Source organism: Balaenoptera ricei, chromosome 10, assembly GCF_028023285.1.
Source record: "Balaenoptera ricei isolate mBalRic1 chromosome 10, mBalRic1.hap2, whole genome shotgun sequence".
Lineage (NCBI taxonomy): Eukaryota > Metazoa > Chordata > Mammalia > Artiodactyla > Balaenopteridae > Balaenoptera > Balaenoptera ricei.
In genome coordinates, this window is record NC_082648.1 from 69,449,241 (window position 1) to 69,468,106 (window position 18,866).

The following is an 18,866-nucleotide window of genomic DNA, read 5'->3' on the forward strand; positions in this document are numbered from 1 at the left end:
ATAACTTCACTCTTTGCTTCCTACATACTTGCCCCAGTCCCCAGCTAATGATTGTTCTAGCTTTAGATCAGAACATCTCCACTAGGATAGCTTATCATAGGGGCGGTGAGGGGCGTGCCCCTCTGCTGGTTTCCCTGGTAAGGGAGGAGCCAATCTGAAGTCAATTTCCTCTAAAACAGGTAACCGTCCCTCTCCCGGGAGTGAAGACTGCTGCCATGTCTTGTTCGCCATCCACACACAGTGAGGTGTCGCTCCAGGACCTTGCTTCAGACAAGTAAGCTACCCCTATCCATTAAACCATTGATGTCTCTGTTGCTGACTCCAGGCTCTTTCTTCAGTCTCGAAGCTGGGCAAGTACGGGGCTTGCAGCGAGGTGCAGCCCAACAATTGGCGGAGCCAGCCGGGATCCTGAGGAAACTCCCGTGAGCGCTGAGATATCGGGAAATAAGTGTTGCAGAAAAACGGGGTGTGAGAGAATGGTCACGTCCCAGGTCCCGGGTGAGTCCCTGGGACAGCCCGCCAAGTGAGGGTCCTTGGCTTCGGGCAGGAAAGAATTCAAGAGTGAGCCATAGTAAAGTGAAAGCAGGTTTATTTAGAAAGACACATTATCCATATGCAGAATGCAGTCTGTCTCAGAAGGTGAGAGCGGCCCTGGGCCGTGGGAGTTTAGTTTTTATGGGCTGGGTAATCTTATACGCTAATGGATAGGAGGAATAGTCTAACCATTTTGGAGAAGGGGCAGGGATTTCCAGGAATTGGGCCGGCCTCGGAGCTGTCATGGTGCTCGTGGGTGTGTCATTTAGTATGCTAATATATTACAGTGAGCTTATAAGGAGGCTCAAGGTCTTCTGGAAGTCAGATCTTCTGCCACCTTGAGCCTAATGAGTTCTAACCAGTTTTTGTCATATCCTGTTATTCTTAATGGCTGTGTCATTCTTTTAATGGTTGTGCCCTGCCCCCCACCCTCCTGTCTCATAAGGACAGGGAATGGAAAATTGCGGGGGCCATGCACTAGCACGTGGCCTGAAAGGTGCAGGGGTAATCCCTAAGGTTGTAGGGGTAATCCTGTTGTGGCTGTCCCTAGTATGTGGGGCCCAGTGGTGGCCGTCCTTGAGGAATGGGGGCTTGCAAGAGAGTACAGAGAACTCATAGACACCCGTAAGGCTGTTGCGGAGATACTGGACACCATTACGGTGGGGAAAAGGAAGTTAGACAATAAGGTGATGGCTATGGCTGGGGGCTGGCTATTGCTTTCTATGTTAAGAAAGGTCACAGATGCTGAGCTAATAGCTGAGGTGAAGGTTAGGCGCCCCAGCACTGGTTCGACATTGTGTTAACTGGCCAGGAAACGTTAAAGATGGCCTCTGTGACTAGCCACCCATCCCTGCGGCAGTGTTTATATGGGGCCATCAATGAGGATGAAGTGATTTCCCTGCTCTCCTGGATAAGGGCCACCTGTCATGTCACCTGGCCTAACAAGGGGATGTACCTACTACTCCTCTCTTGGTAAATCATGGGAGAATTACAGGATGTATGAAGAGAGCTAGGCATGAAACACGCTGTATATGCTCAGCCGCATCTGGGCACATACAATGAATTGTTTATAGCAGGAATGAAGGACACGATACTACAGTACACTCCTGGAGGATGGTTTGGGGCTTTAGTTTCCATCCTGAGTCCCTTAGTAGGTCATTCAGTTGCTCAGGCTGCACAAGTCATAGTAGACTTAGGAGAAACAGAAGAAATACGGTGCTGGGGTGATTAGAGCTCTGTTCTATCTTGTAGTTCCCCTAGGGTATATTTTGCAAAACTGTGAGACCTTCAGGTATGCCCTCGTAAATGAAAGAAAATGATATTTTTATTGTAAGGCTATTTGGCTTCAGTACTCCTTGAGACCTGGAGAACAATGTCTCTAATGGCTCCACTGTTGTATCAAAGTGAGCCTTTTTTGGTTTGGCTTTTATCTGGAGTGTGTGCAAGAGTACCTTGAGTTCAAATCCTGTTCTCTCTCCCTGGTTTTGACCCTCATTAGGGAGTTCTAGTAAGTTGAATGCTGATTCATGTTCCTCTGAAAGTGAGGCATGTGAATGTGAGTGAATGATATGTATTATTGTCTAATACTGTTATTTGTTTAAACCGAATTGGCTATTTAGAAACTGAAAAAAAAAAAAAAAAAATCCCTGAAGATGTCCAAGGTGGGACTCTTTTGACATTCTAAAACTGGTTTTTGTATACGTTGTTGAGGAAGTTAGCTTTCTAGAAGGAATTGGTATTTCTCTTCCTGTGCCTTTGAGATGTAAATGGTCTATCTGGGAATCTCAGGAACTTGCATCTAATTCCTGAGCTTGAAGGAAAAAACAAAAAGAAAGAGCCGCCGTTTTAAACTCTAGCAGGAAAACTGTGAGATCTCTGTGTCTATATGGATATATGTGCGTATACGTGTATCTTGTGAATATGGCATGCCTCTGCCTCCAGATGGCTTGCCGAGACTGGTTTGTGATGAGCTCTTTAGAGTCATCAGTGTTAAGTATAATAATTCTGTTGTATCTTGGTTTATTAAGGGCAAGTAAGACCTTATTATATCTGTTGCAAATTTTTAGCGAGTAAAGTGACTTGATATAATGAAACTTTAAGTAAATGTAAATAAGAGCTTTTGGGTAAACTCTATACAAATAATTATCTTTTGGGAATGTCTATCTATAATAGTTGCTCCAGATTTTGTTAACTTGAAACCAAACCAAGTTAAATGAAGAGAATTCATTGACTATCTGGGTCATTTCAAATAGGATAAAATATTGGAACATTAATTGCTGGGTAGGTCTAAGTTTACCTACTTTTGCCTTCTTAGGAGAGGAAGATGAAAACATAAGTGTCCCAATCAGGAAATGCTGTTATGACAAACAGTTCACAATTACTTATTTCTTGGTTTTTGCCAGAGATTAAGGTTTTTAAGGGTTATTATTATAATCAGTCATAAAACTAGTTATTGTAACCAAGTTTCTTTATCTATTACATTGTAATCAGGTATTTAACCCATGCCTTTTAAAGTCTGTTGTCATTCAAGAAAAGAAATAAAAGGTATCTAAATTAGAAGGGAAGAGGTAAAATAGACAGATGGCATGATACTGTATATAGAAAACCCTAAAGACTCCACACAAAAATTACTAGAACTGATAAACAAATTCTTCAAGGTAGCAGGATACAAGATTAACATACAAAAATCAGTTGCATTTCTTTACACTAACAATGAAATATCAGAAAGGGAAAGTAAAAAAAATCCCTTTTAAAATCGAATTAAAAAAAAAATACTTAGGAATAAACCTGACCAAGGGGGTGAAAGACCTATATGCTGAGAACTATAAAACATTGATAAAAGAAACGGAGGATGTGCACTGTTGGTGGGAATGTAAATTGATATAGCCACTATGGAGAACAGTATGGAGGTTCCTTAAAAAACTAAAAATAGAACTACCATACGACCCAGCAATCCCACTACTGGGCATATACCCTGAGAAAACCATAATTCAAAAAGAGTCATGTACCAAAATGTTCATTGCAGCTCTGTTTACAATAGCCAGGACATGGAAGCAACCTAAGTGTCCATCATTGGATGAATGGATAAAGAAGATGTGGCACGTATATACAATGGAATATTACTCAGCCATAAAAAGAAACGAAATTGAGTTATTTGTAGTGAGGTGGATGGAGTTAGAGTCTGTCATACAGAGTGAAGTAAGTCAGAAAGAGAAAAACAAATACAGTATGCTAACACATATATATGGAATCTAAGGGAAAAAAAAAATAGTTCATGAAGAACCTAGTGGCAAGACGGGAATAAAGACACAGACCTACTAGAGAATGGACTTGAGGATATGGGGAGGTGTAAGGGTAAGATGTGACAAAGTGAGAGAGTGGCATGGACATATATATACTGCCAAACGTAAAATAGGTAGCTAGTGGGAAGCAGCCACATAGCACAGGGAGATCAGCTCTGTGCTGTGTGACCACCTAGAGGGGTGGGATAGGGAGGGTGGGAGGGAGGGAGATGCAAGAGGGAAGAGATATGGGAACATATGCATATGTATAACTGATTCACTTTGTTATAAAGCAGAAACTAACACACCATTGTAAAGCAATTATACTCCAATAAAGATGTTAAAAAAAAAAAAAGAAAGAAACGGAAGATGATTCAAAGAAATGTAAAGATATTCCATGCTCTTGGACTGGAAGAATTAATATTGATAAAATGTCCATTCTACCCAAAGCAATCTACAGATTTAATGGGATTCCTATCAAATTACCCATGACATTTTTCACAGAACTAGAACAAATAATCCTCAAATTTATATGGAACCATAAAAGACCCAGAATTGCCAAACCCATACTGAGGAAAAAGAACAAAGCTGGAGGCATAACTCTCCCAGACTTCAAACAATTCTACAAAGCTACAGTAATCAAAACAGTATGATATTGGCACAAAAACAGACATATGGATCAGTGGAACAGAATACAGAGCCCAGAAATAAACCCACACGCCTGTAGTCAATTAATCTTCAACAAAGGAGGCAAGAATATAATTGGAGAGAAGACAGTCTCTTCAGCAAGTGGTATTGGGAATGCTGGACAGCCACATGTAGATCAATGAAGTCACAACATTCCCTCACACCCTATACAAAAATAAACTCAAAATGGATTAAAGACGTAAATATAAGACATGATACCATAAAACTCCTAGAAGAGAACATAGGCAAAACATTCTCTGACATAAATCATAGCAATATTTTCTTAGGTCAGTCTCTCAAGGCAATAGAAATAAAAGCAAAAATAAACAAATGGGACCTAATCAAACTTATAAGCTTTTCCACAGCAAAGGAAACCATAAACAAACAATAAAAAGATAACCAATGGATTGGGAGAAAATATTTGCAAACAATGTGACCCACAAGGGATTAATTTCCGAAATATGCAAACAGCTCATACAAGTCAATAACAAAAAAACCAAACAACCCAATCAAAAAATGGGCAGAAGACCTAAATAGACATTTCTCCAAAGAAGACACACAGATGGCCAAAAAGCGTATGAAAAGATGTTCAACTTCGCTAATTATTAGAGAAATGCAAATCAAAACTACAGTGAGGTACCATCTTACACAAGTCAGAATGGCCATCATTAAAAAGTCTACAAATAGTAAATGCTGGAGAGGGTGTGGAGAAAAGGGAACTCTCCTACATTGTTAGTGGGAATGTAAATTGGTGCAGCCACTATGGAAAACAGTATAGAGGTTCCTAAAAAAACTAAAAGTAGAGTCACCCTATGATCCTGCAGTTCTACTCCTGGGCATATATCCAGAGAATACTCTAATTAGATGTAGAGAATGGACTTGAGGACACGGGGAGGGGGAAGGGTAAGCTGGGGTGAAGTGAGAGAGTGACATGGACATATATACACTATCAAATGTAAAATAAATAGCTAGTGGGAAGCAGCCACATAGCACAGGGAGATCTGCTCCATGCTTTGTGACGACCTAGAGGGGTAGGATAGGGCGGATGGGAGGGAGACGCAAGAGGGAGGAGATATGGGGATGTATGTATATGTATAGCTGATTCACTTTGTTATAAACCAGAAACTAACACACCATTGTGAAGCAATTATACTCCAATAAAGATGTTAAAATAAATAAATTTATTTATTTATTAATTTTTAAAAAAGATACATGCACCCCAGTGTTCATAGCAGTGCTATTTACAATAGCCAAGACATGGAAGCAACCTAAGTGTCCATCAACGGATGAATGGATAAAGAAGATGTGGTACATATATACAATGGAATATTACACAGCCATAAAAAGAATGAAATAATGCCATTTGCAGCAACATGGATGGACCTAGAGATTATCATACTAAGTGAAGTAAGCCAGAAAGAGAAAGACAAATATCATATGATATGACTTATATGTGGAATCTAAAATATGATACAAATGAACTTATTTACAAAACAGAAATAGACACACAGACATAGAAAACAAACTATGTTTACCAATGGGAAAGGGAGACAGAGGGATAAAGTAGGAGTTTGGGATTAGCAGATACAAACTACTATATATAAAACAGATAAACAACAAGGACCTACTGTATAGCACAGGGAACTATATTAAATATCTTGTGATAAACCATAATGGAAAAGAATATGAAAAAGAATACACACATATATATATATATATATGAATCACTTTGCTGTAAACCAGAAACTAACAACCTTGCAAATCACCTGTATTTCAATAAAAAATAAATAAAATAAAGTCGTTTGTCATTTATAGACAGTTATTGTTGTCCTCTGATGCTTTTGTAAAAGTGCTTCATCTTCAAGAAGATTCATAGCAAGGACCTTTTGACAACTACAGGTCTCTGATAAATTTCAAATCATACCACAGAACTGGGTAAGAAATTAAAGAATCCTAGTGGAAAACCTGATGGCTTCATTAAAAGTCAACAAAAGGGTTGTTTACTGAGTGAACTGGTGAATATAGTTATAATTTTTATGGTTTTTGTCTAGAATATTATTGGTTTTGATCTGCGTTTTCCAGATATAGGGAAGCCCTTCTCCTCAAGTTAGTTATGACTTAAGAGCAATTTGGTAAACTATACTGTGGGTAGAATTGAAATATTTTTCTTTTCTCTCTGCCTGGTCTTCTCACTAATCTAGGGTGTCTTTGATGAATTCTTTTAGGGACATTTAGTTGGTAAATGGCAGAGCCAAGATTTTTAACTCAAGGTGAAATTCAAAGTCCAGAGGCCTTCCATGATTTCATACTCTACTCCTCTCTGACCACATTCTCTTACAACTCTCTTGCTCATTGTCCTGCAGTTTTACTGGCCTTCTAGTTGCTCCTCAAACATCCCAAGCAAGCCCCTGCCTTCGGATTTTACAGTTGCTCTTGCCTCAGCCTAGAACCTTCTTCCTCAGAATCCTGCAGGGTTTGCTCCCTCCACTCTTAAGTTCTCTGCTCAAATGTTACCTTAGCATAGAGGCCATCTCTAACCATTCTATGAAAAAAATGGCACTTTCCTGCTGTTATTCTCGATATACTAAACATGTTTTATTTTTACTCATAGCATTAACTACAGCTGGACATATTATACAACTGTCTGTCTACTTATTTATTATTTTCCTCCTTCCCTTAGAATATGGCGCCATGAGAGCAAGGCTTTTGTCTGCTGGTCATTTCTGTGTCCCCCATATCTAGAACTGTGCTTGGTACACAACAGATACCAATAAACATGAGTAGATGAATGATGCTGTTAAGCCATATTTTGCACAATAATTCTCATTTCTGTTGTGTATTTTTATAAACAGTATTTCTGACAATTCATTTTTAAAAGTGTCAGAGCAGAAAGAAATTTGTTACTATTACAATAATAATTGACCCCATTTATTTCATAATAGTTCCCATTACTTTTTCCATAAACACTCCATTCTGTAAAAAAAAAAAATACTTTATAAAAAAGAATATGTTTATTAAACTTTGAACAAATGGGGCGTTTTTCATCTGACTAATAACATTTGTTTACCTAAATAAAAACGTTATGATCTAGCCACAATAATCATCATATAATGAATTAGCAACTTTTCACTTACTAACAGAGTTACAGAATCTTCTTCTTTTTTTTCCATCTCTCTTTCAGGAAGAAAATAGAGAGAAATTATTTTCTAATTATTTTAAAGAATCTGAGATTGTGACTTTTACTGGCTTGAAATTTACCCTATTTGCTAGCTGACAAGTTTGCCTGCCAGTTTCATAGATGCTGACATAATACACAAGATTACTGTTCAGAGACAAAGAATTTTATTACTACAGAAATGGCAGTAATGAAAGCAACAGCATTTGAGCCAGTTCTCTGATCCTGGGTTCCCAAAGAGGGATGTGAAAGGGGCCACGTGATGCCTACCCATCCCGTGCATTGCACTACAGAAGAGAAACCCTAAGCTTAGGGGCCTTGACTCTTTGATAATGGGCAGTAAGTGAGCCTGACTTTTGTTCAGAAGGAGATATTACTATAGTGGACAATAAACAAACCTGTCCTTTGCTCCAAGAAGAAAACACTACTTCCATCTTGCAAAGCTGTTTACTATACATACATTCTTGAAAAGATGGTCTAGAAAAATAGCAGTTAATGTCTGCTCACAAGATGTACAGAAATGTGAAAGACCTGTGGAGAACTGTCTCTCCACAGGCACAATTTGGCGTTAACTCCAATACAGCAATAAAATTGTTAATGCACCTTGAGAGCTCTTCACTGAAGTGCTTCCCTTTTCCAACGTGCCTCCATTGACACCATTTGCCTTTTTCCTAATTATATTTTAGAAATCAGATTATAAATTGCCTCCTCTGGGGAACCTCCCCTGGTCTCTTGAGGTTGAAATAGGTGCCCCTTGCTCCCACAGAATTCTACACGTCCCCTAATTTCTATAGCACACCTCATTCTGTATATTAATGGCCCATTGAATTGTCTTTTACCCCCTTAAGCCATAAGCTTCTTGAGGGCAAGAGCTGTGATTTATTAATCAATGTGCTCCTAGAAACTTAAATCAGGATTTGACCCATTGTTAATACTCACTAAATATATCATCTTGAGAGTTTGGGATAGTTAAGAGATTTTCATAAAATACGGAATTTTTGAACTCTTTATTAACATTAGGCATTGTGCAGACTATTTCCTGAGATGCATCTTCATGAAGAGTGACATTTTAGTTAATTCAGGGGGAAAAAAAAGTAAAATTTTCAATTGCAAAGAATTAAACCTGATGAAAACTTGATGCCACTAAAATTAATTATTCAGGTTAGCTTAAGAAAATGTATTTTAATAGTCTGTCACAATGCTTCATTAGTTAGATGGAAATCTTTGACAGGCAGATGCAGATTTTGAGATCTTGTACCTGTCAACACTAGACAAAATTCTGTTATTATTTTCAAATTAAAGAATGATCTGTTCTTAAACCAACAGTCTAGGGCAGTCTTACATTTTCTGGGAAGTATAAAAAGAAAAAAAATTTTTATCTCATATGCTTTGATAGTTTTAGTTAAATCTAGGCAATTATTCTTTCTTTTTTTTCTGGTTTCTTGTCTGCAGATAGAAATCTCATGAAAGTGTCCACCCTATGGAATTAAGCGTGTTGTATTAAAGACAAGTACTTTGCATACTAAGCACTGTAGAAGATAAACTTTTCATAATAAAAGCATACTCAAAACTTACAGCACATCTTATTTTCTTTATTTTTTAAAACTGAAGCTACCATAACAACAAATTAACCTGATGGATCCAGTAGCTCATTATTTCAATTAGGTTTATATTTTTCCCAAGAAAACAGATTATTTTGTTCTCCTTCAAGAATTTGTAATGTACTGGGCAAAATCAGCTATAAAAACAGTTAAAATGAAAATATCCAATTGGAACAATGCATCTTTTAGAAATAACATCTGCCAGAAATTTCAAAATCCTACAGAGTATTGAAATTATTCGTTCCTCTACTTAATCCCCAGGCATCTTGAATTTCAATAATTTTAAATAATTTCTCAGACAATGCCAAATAGAACTAAGGGTGAAATGGCAACAATTAACTATGAATTGGCATATTGAATGACAATGCAAAACTCAACATTAGTTGGGATTTGGCCAAAAGATCATAGGGTAGAGAAATGACATTCTTTCCTTATTAATTAGGTAGTTCTAATACTGCACACTATTTTAGAAATTTGAATAATTATTTTTATTAAAAATGTTAATGCAGATGCTGGTTTTCAAAGAGTTTCCCCACCGATATTGCTTCCAGGGCATGATCATTCTAAAATCCCACAGTGCTAAAAATTACATTTAAAGAGTTTAAAATATAATAGATTTTAGCCCACTCATTTGCATTCCCAACAAAAGATAACGTGAAGGTCATTCAATGTGAAAATGACTCTACTACCCAAAGCAGTCTACAGATTCAATGCAATCCCTATCAAATTACCAGTGGCATTTTTTACAGAACTAGAACAAAAAATCTTAAAATTTGTATGGAGACACAAAAGACCCCGAATAGCTAAAGCAGTGTTGAGGGAAAAAAACTGAGCTGGAGGAATCAGACTCCCTGACTTCAGACTATACTACAAAGCTACAGTAATCAAGACAATATGGTACTGGCACAAAAACAGAAATATAAATCAATGGAACAGATTAGAAAGCCCAGAGATAAACCCACACACCTATGGTCAACTAATCTATGACAAAGGAGGCAAGGATATACAATGGAGAAAAGAAAGTCTCTTCAATAAGTGGTGCTGGGAAAACTGGACAGCTACATGGAAAAGAATGAAATTAGAACACTCCCTAACACCATACACAAAAATAAACTCAAAATGGATTAAAGACTTAAATGTAAGACCAAACACTATAAAACTCTTAGAGGAAAACATAGGAAGAACACTCTTTGACATAAATCACAGCAAGATCTTTTTTGATCCACCTCCTAGAGAAATGGAAATAAAAACAAAAACAAATGGGACCTAATGAAACTTAAAAACTTTTGCAAAGCAAAGGAAGCTACAAACAAGACGAAAAGACAGCCCTCAGAATGGGAGAAAATATTTGCAAACAAGTCAATGGACAACGGATTAATCTCCAAAATATATAAACAGCTCATGCAGCTCAATATTAAACAAACAAACAACCCAATCCAAAAATGGGCAGAAGACCTAAATAGACATTTCTCCAAAGGAGACATACAGATGGCCAAGAAGCGCATGAAAAGCTGCTCAACATCACTAATTATTAGAGAAATGCAAATCAAAACTACAATGAGGTATCACCTCACACCAGTTAGAATGGGTATCATCAGAAAATCTACCAACAACAAATGCTGGAGAGGGTGTGGAGAAAAGGGAACCCTCTTGCACTGTTGGTGGGAATGTAAATTGATACAGCCACTATGGAGAACAGTATGGAGGTTCCTTAAAAAACTGAAAATAGAATTACCATATGACCCAGCAATCCCACTACTCGGCATATACCCAGAGAAAACCATAATTCAAAAAGACACAGGCACCCCAATGTTCATTGCAGCACTATTTACAATAGCCTGGACATGGAAGCAACCTAAATGCCCATCAACAGATGAATGGATAAAGAAGATGTGGTACAATATATACAATGGAATATTACTCAGCCATGAAAAGGAACGAAATTGGGTCATTTGTTGAGATGTGGATGGACCTAGAGACTGTCATACAGAGTGAAGTAAGTCAGAAAAAGAAAAACAAATATCGTATATTAACGCATATATGTGGAACCTAGAAAAATGGTACAGATGAACCAGTTTGCAGGGCAGAAATAGAGACACAGATGTAGAGAACAAACGTACGGACACCAAAGGGGGAAAGTGGCGGGGGGTGGTGGTGGTGGTGGGATGAATTGGGAGATTGGGATTGACATGTATACACTAATATGTATAAAATGGATAACTAATAAGAACCTGCTGTGTAAAAAATAAATAAAATAAAATTCAAAAATTCAGAAAAAGAAAAAGAATATTGAGAAAAATATTTTAGGCATTTCTGTAACTCATTTATCTGGTTAAATACACTGGTTTCTGCATCGTTTTCACTGAATACACTCGTTCTATGCCCAGGATTTTTGGAATTGGTTCCCTTCATAATCCTTTTTGAGAATGTATATATCAAATATAGTTTAAAACAGCAACAATAATGAACCCCAATGGGAAAAATAAAATTGAGCCCAGTTTACTACCTTTCCACATCTAATTAGAATCACTAAGACACACTAAGAGTTTCTTATCATGTTAATAGTTATCAGTCTAAAGGAGAAGCCATTTGAATATGAATAAAGAGTTAATATAGACAATTCTACTAATTTACTGAATTTCATTTGTTTATAAATATGAGACTTCATATAACTAGATAAATGTTAACTTAATAGTTGAATCAGTGACTATTACACATAGATGTGATTTAAAATCTGATGGCTAAGCAGAAATACACAATGTGCAAGCAGCGTCGAAGCTAACCTTTCAACTCTGAGCAGAATACATTGTTGTTCTAAGTTTCTGTCTCACAGTAGAGTTTATGTAAAGCTGTTACTGGAAAGTAGTCATTGGGTAACAGTCAATGATACACTGTGTGCCAGGCACTGTATTTTATAGACATAATTAATCCTCGCAAAAACACTGAAAGTAATAGTACCATCCTCATTTTACAAGGTGATGAAACTGAATCTCTCAGAGAGACAGGGGCATGACTAAGGATACACAGAGAGTGGAATTCTGAGCAGTGATTCTGACCCAGACCTGACTGACCCCATGGCCTGGACTCTGAGCCACATGTTACAACCCATTGGTTTAGTTTTCTCTTTACATTTGTTTTTGATTGGCATTTTAATTGTTTGTCAATCTAGTCCTAAGATGGCTACTATGCTCAGAGCTTGACATTTAGCAGCTTTGGGGTGTCCTAAGATACATTGGTCATATGATCTGAGACAGCACTGGGAAAGGGACAAGAGGGAGAAAGTTTGTTGACACTCCGTCCCATTTAGGGTTGTCAGGTTTAGCTAATAAGAATACAGGAAACCCAGTTACATTTGCATTTCAGATAAACAACAAATAATTCTTTAGTCTAAGTATGTTCCAGGCAATATTTGAAATTCAAATTTTATCTCAAATTCATATTAAACTGAGTGTCCTATATTTGACCTGGCAACCTATTCCCATCTATCCCACACACAGCTGTGAATAGTAACTATAGCTCAAATTCCAAATGAGACTTTTGAAAATACATTAGTGTTAATTTTTTAAAACCATTATAGGAGATATCAGGGTTGAGGAACCCAAAATCTATATAGAAAAATATTGTTAAATGGAAAAAGTTTATGAGTAAACATATAAAAGACATGAACTCATTTTACATGTACTAAAACAAAAGTACAAAAATACATTTTAAAAAGTACAAAAATGTACAAAAAATAAACTAAGAAAATAGCAATAGGATGTTAAATATCTTGACTTTGTAACAATACATATTAGAAAGTTGCTTTCCATTCATGTTTGTTCTTGAGATTTTTATGAGAGAAAGAGGACAGATGCTATTATAATAGTGTTTATAAGAGACAAGGATCATATAAACTAGATTCACAAAGTACATTTCTGGGTTTGTGGCTTTAGCAGGCTTCTAACTATTGGCTTTTCTTAAGTTAATATACGGTGGTTTGAGTTATTCAGGAAACATCCCTACATCCCACGCTTTCACTCATATTGCTTTATTTTTGAGAAAACATGAAATTTGAGCTAAGTACCTTTTCTAAAGGTCTCTTTATCCTCTTTATAAAGTTGTAGCAAAATAAACATCTCTTCTGTAGGTTTATCCCTAGAATATGATTACACACATGCTCAAGATACAAACTTTTTGTACTAAATCTTTTTCTCAGTTGATTTCAAAGAAAAGCCTTTCTTTCTTTCATAATAGTCTCCAAAACCACATCTGGCTTCTTTTGTAAAGCTGCAGTCCACTTATTCTTTAATCTGAAATACTCTGTGACTGTATTTTTTTTTAGAAGCTGAGTTTCCTGGCCATTACCAGCATTCTGCACAATTTGGGAGAGGAAGAGAGTTGTTTTTTTTCCTTTTTTTCTTTCTTTCTTTTTTTTTTTTTTTTAAATGTTTTTACCACAATGAGTCACATCCTACTTGGTGTCCAAGAAAACATTATCTGGACCCATGATACTTCCTATCTAACACCATTAACCACAAGCGGTAGAACTTCATTTTCATTACTAATTATTCATTTAATGTCCGACAGCATATATACTACACAGGCACTAATTATTCATTGAGACTTGCAGTCCATTCACTCTTCAATTCCATTATCTGTTACCTCATTCTCCCTTTCGTTCCTTACTAAGCTTATGTTCCTTGATCATGATTATAATCTCTTCTTGAAGGCATCCTCCACTCCTCATCCTTCCCTCCCACTGACATACACATCTGGCAAAACTCCAAGTTTGACTGAGCCCAGGTATCTGCCTTCTCCAAATCTGCAGTCAAGAAGCTGAATGTTGCTGAGAAAGGTACATACCTGGGCTGAATGGTTTCACTTTAAATTCATGATCCTAAACCTCATATAAACATACAACTCTGCCTAGTCATCCTACCCTTTTTTCCTAGTAAGTTTGCTTTCCCATTCTGAAAATGCCAATTGTGTCCTTTACCCTCTCTCCTCAGATCTCATACATTACATTATTGCCCCACTTTCAACCAACAAACTCACTTCATATCTCTTTCATAGCCTTCAAATGAGAACTCCCCCATCTTCCCACTCTTCAATCCGCCAGCCTACCGCAGCAATACTTACAACATAAGCAGTACTTACACTGACTTTCTTTCCTCTGTTACAAAAGTCCATCCTTTTACCAAAGGCCAATTCTTCACCCTAGACTTTCAACCATATGACCTCTAACGTTCTCATGTATTTGCTTCTGAGCCTATCTTCTCTCCTTATTCTTATTGCCAGTTGTTCTCTACACTAATCGTTGCCTTCAACATATATGCTGTACTATCACCTGTCTTCAAATAAACATTCCTTGATATACATCCACTTACAGCTACCACCTCACTTTTTAGATCCATTGCTATAAAAAATAGTCTGAAAATATATTTACATTCACCATTTCCACTTCCTTACTTTCTGCTCACTCTTAACCCCCTTTCAGTCAAGCTTTAAATTGCAAGGTCACAAAAAACCTCCATGTTGTAACTCTAAAGGACACCTTTAAACATATACCTATCTTACACAATTTGAGAATATTCGGCTTAATTGATCACTGGCCCTCCTTGAAATTTTTCTTTGTTTCTGTATTAGTCTCTTTTGGCTCCATTATACTATGTAAATTGTGTTGCAGAATTATACTGACTTAAGAAAATGAATAACTATTTCTGATTCTAGTTACATGCCAGCTTCTGTTCTTTGCAAGCCATAGCTCTGCTCCAAGTTATACTTTGAGTTCGTATCTGCTACATGTATCTTCTCACTCTGGGACCCAGAACAAATGGGCAGCTTCTCTCTGGGACATACCCTTCCCTTGGCAGAGGAGTCAAGAACAAAAGACCTGGTAGAAACTTGCATTGCCTCTAAATCTTCTCCTCGGACATGGTGTACATCATGTCTGCTCACATTTCATTTGCCAGTACAAGTCATATGACCGAGTCCAAAGTAGTGCAGTGTGAAAGTATCCTTCTCTAAGACTTGTATGGCAACAGGCAGGGTTGACTAATCTTCTTAGAAGACAGAGAGTGGATAGCTAGGCACAATGATACCATCTACTAGTTTCTGAGATACCACACTCTTCAGATTTTGCTCCCATTTCATCGACTCTTTTCTCTTAGTCTCTTTTCAGTTCCTCATCCTCTTCCTGTTTAATGTTGAAGAATTCCTAAGATTATTTCTGGGCAAACTTTTCTTCTATATATATACTATCTTCTTACCTTATCTCTACCATTCCAATGGCATTTAAATATTAACTGTAATTTAATGACTCCCAAATGTACATTTCATCCCTGATCAACTGCTCCCTTAATATCTACAAAACAGGGCTTTTGATTCACACACACACATACACACACACGAATGCAGTATCTCTTATGCTTCCACATCTTGCTAAATAGTTCCAGTTGTCCAAGAAAAAAATGAAGGATTTATCTTGATATATTTCTCTCATCTGTTACATCTAATCCATTAGCAATTTCCAAAGTTTTGCCTTTAATATATATTCAAAATTGTTTACTTCTCTTCATTTCTACTACCTCTACCTCATTTCATCTCCAAGGAACCAGGATCATGGCAGGTTTGGGGACCATATTTTTTAAAATATAGACACAATCTCATTTCTCAAAGAGCTCTCAATTTAACAACATGGAACAACACATGCATTTTTTAAATTGTGAAAGATCACATAGTACATGCTAAATTTAAGGAAAGTACTTTAGTGCTAAGGAACACTAAAGAAATAAATTAATTCTGGTTTTGGTAGTAAGAGAAATTAACCATGAGAAAAATATCTCATCTTTTTCTTACAAGGGTTGGTAGAATTTTATCAGGCACACTCTGATAATGGCTATATATGTGTTGGTGGAGAATATTTAGGGGAAAGTAATATTAATACAAAGGCTGGTAGAGAGAAGAAAAAATAAGCTAGATAACTGGTTAGGAAGAAGGTGAGCAATTCTGAAAACCTGAACTCGGGTACTGAATGTGGAGACTGAGAAGACAGAAATTCTGTAGATAGGCGTTTACCTCTTTAGAACAACTCAGTTTTAATGATGAGAGGAGATAAATGCCTTTACAGCAAGATATAATAAGAGAGAAATCCCTCAAGGTATTTATAAATCTTGGTGGCTTCCTCTATACTTAAATTTTATAATGTATTTCAACATCAGAATAAAACAATTAAAAAGATATAGACCTACTGCTATTCTAAAAATATTTTATTCCCTGTATACATTTTTAGAGTGTACCAAAAATTTCAGAAAATGGAAGAATATCACTAGATATCACAGCTATTTACTAATTTAAGCAATACCTTAGTCTCTAAAACTCGGGTTTGTTTCAAGTTGAAGATTAATGAAAACATTATGGAACTAACATCTGAATATGAAATGTACCTTCACCCAAGCTATAAATTCAGAACTCAGATTATGACTGCCCTATCAGCCCAAAGCCAAAGGCTGTTGTAGGAATCTGAAAATAAAATTTAAGGTAGACAGACATCCAAGATATGACTTTTCATGCTTTTATATTTTTAGTATCAGCACTGAAGCTGAAATTTTCACTATTTTGTTGGATTTATCTTGGATGTACTTTAAGCATCAAGAATAAAATGACAAATCCCATCAGTTGTTGCAAAACTTTAATCTATAAAATGCCCTGTGAGGTTCCACATATGTCCATAGAAAGATAGTAATGTGTTCTGATAAATATACACAACAGATTATTCCCTTTTGTCTTCTGCCACTCCACTAAACAGATGCATCCTTGGCCTCGAGGGGCATATGTGAGGTGACATGTTTATGTATGCCTAGAAATCCCTGTTTGGCAATCCATCCTCTACACCTCCTAGACTGAGAACAAGTTGGGTAACTGGAAGGAGGAAAACTGTGCTGAGATCAAAGTAAATATAAATAAATCCCACAAGAGTTCTTCTGATAAAGTCCAGTTTTCTTTCCTAACTCTCCACTGCATTTCTGAAAATTTGCTTAAAAACTACCCATTTTGATGACAGAGCCATATGTTTTTGTTTGAACTTTTAAAATAAATGTTTATAGAGCCCTTACCATATGTTAAGTATTGTGCTAAATGGTTTAAATGGATTATCTCACACTAATTCAAAAAGATATATGCACCCACATGTTCATTGCAGCATTATTTACAGTAGTCAAGATATGGAAATAACGTAAATATCCATCAATGGATGAATGGATAAAGAAAATGTGATCCACACAGAAACACACACACACACACACACACACACACATGCACACACACATACGCTGGAGTACTATTCAGCCATAAATAAGAATGGAGTTTGTAACAGTATGCGTGGACATTGAGGTCATTATGCTAAGTGAAATAAGTCAGAGAAAGACAAATACTGTATGATCTCACTTATATGTGGAATCTAAAAATCAAGACAGAAAAACAAAACAAAACAAAAACCAAGTTCATGTATAGAGAACAGATTGGTTGTTGCCAGAGGCAAAGGGGCGGGGTGAGTAAAATACGTGAAGGGAGCCAAAAGATACAAACTTATAAAACAGATAAGTCATGAGGATGTAATGTAATAATGTTATATGTCAATTATACCACAATTTTTAGAAAAGACAGTTGATTCACAATGTAATTTAACAAAGACTATATAGTCATTCCATATTGTATTAACTATTTTATTCATATATTTAGGCCCTATCTCATCCCACAAAGGAATTGAGTTGTTCAGACAATATTAATTATGAAATCCAAATACATTGTATTATATCTAGGTTTAAACATCTGGAGTGAGGAGAAACTCAGCATATACAGAGGCAGATCATTCCTTCAGCTAGGAATTTATTTAGATAGCTTTTTCTCATATATTGAGCCAAAATCTGTTTTCCTGTATCTTCTACTTCTTTATCCTAATTTGGGGGCCATTTTTTCTAGCAGCTGTATTGAGATTCACATACCATATGATTCACCCATTTAAAGTGTACTATTCAGTCCTTTCAAGGATATTCACGGAGTTGTGCGGCCATCCCTACAATCCATCTTAGAATACTTTAATCACCACAAAAAGAAAACTTGTACCCTTCAGCAATCACTCCCCATCTCTCTGTTCCAATTTCCTGAGCCCAGGCAACCAGTAATCCATTTTCTGTCTCTGTAAATGACTTAGTCTGAACATTTAATAAATATGGAATTATACAATCTGTGGTCTTTTTTTTTTTTTTTTGACTGGCTTATTTTCCTTAGCATAATGTTTTCAAGATACATCCAAATTATAACATATATCAGTACTTCATTTATTTCAATTGCTGAACAATATTCATTGTATGAATATACCACATTTATCCTTTAATCAGTTGATCAATATTTGAATTGTTTCTATATTTTCGCTATTTTGAATAATGCTACTGTAAATATTTGTGTGTAAGTTTTTTTGTGGGCATATGTTCTCATTTCTCTTGGGCATATGCCTAGGAGTAGAATTTCCGGGTCATGTGTTAACTCTACATTTAACATTTTGAGTCACTGTCAAACTTTTGGGTTGTTATTTTTCTGAACATAGCTCTA

At 36.4% G+C, this 18,866-nt stretch overlaps 1 long non-coding RNA gene across 1 annotated transcript in view; it reads left to right on the plus strand.

Annotated features, from left to right (window-relative positions):
• Positions 1-233: 233 nt before the first annotated feature.
• Positions 234-18,866, plus strand: part of LOC132373440 (uncharacterized) — a 73,025-nt gene continuing 54,392 nt past the window's right edge. Inside the window, exon 1 of the long non-coding RNA XR_009505422.1 lies at positions 234-274. This is a non-coding gene — a long non-coding RNA (uncharacterized LOC132373440). The remainder of the gene's footprint in view (positions 275-18,866) is intronic.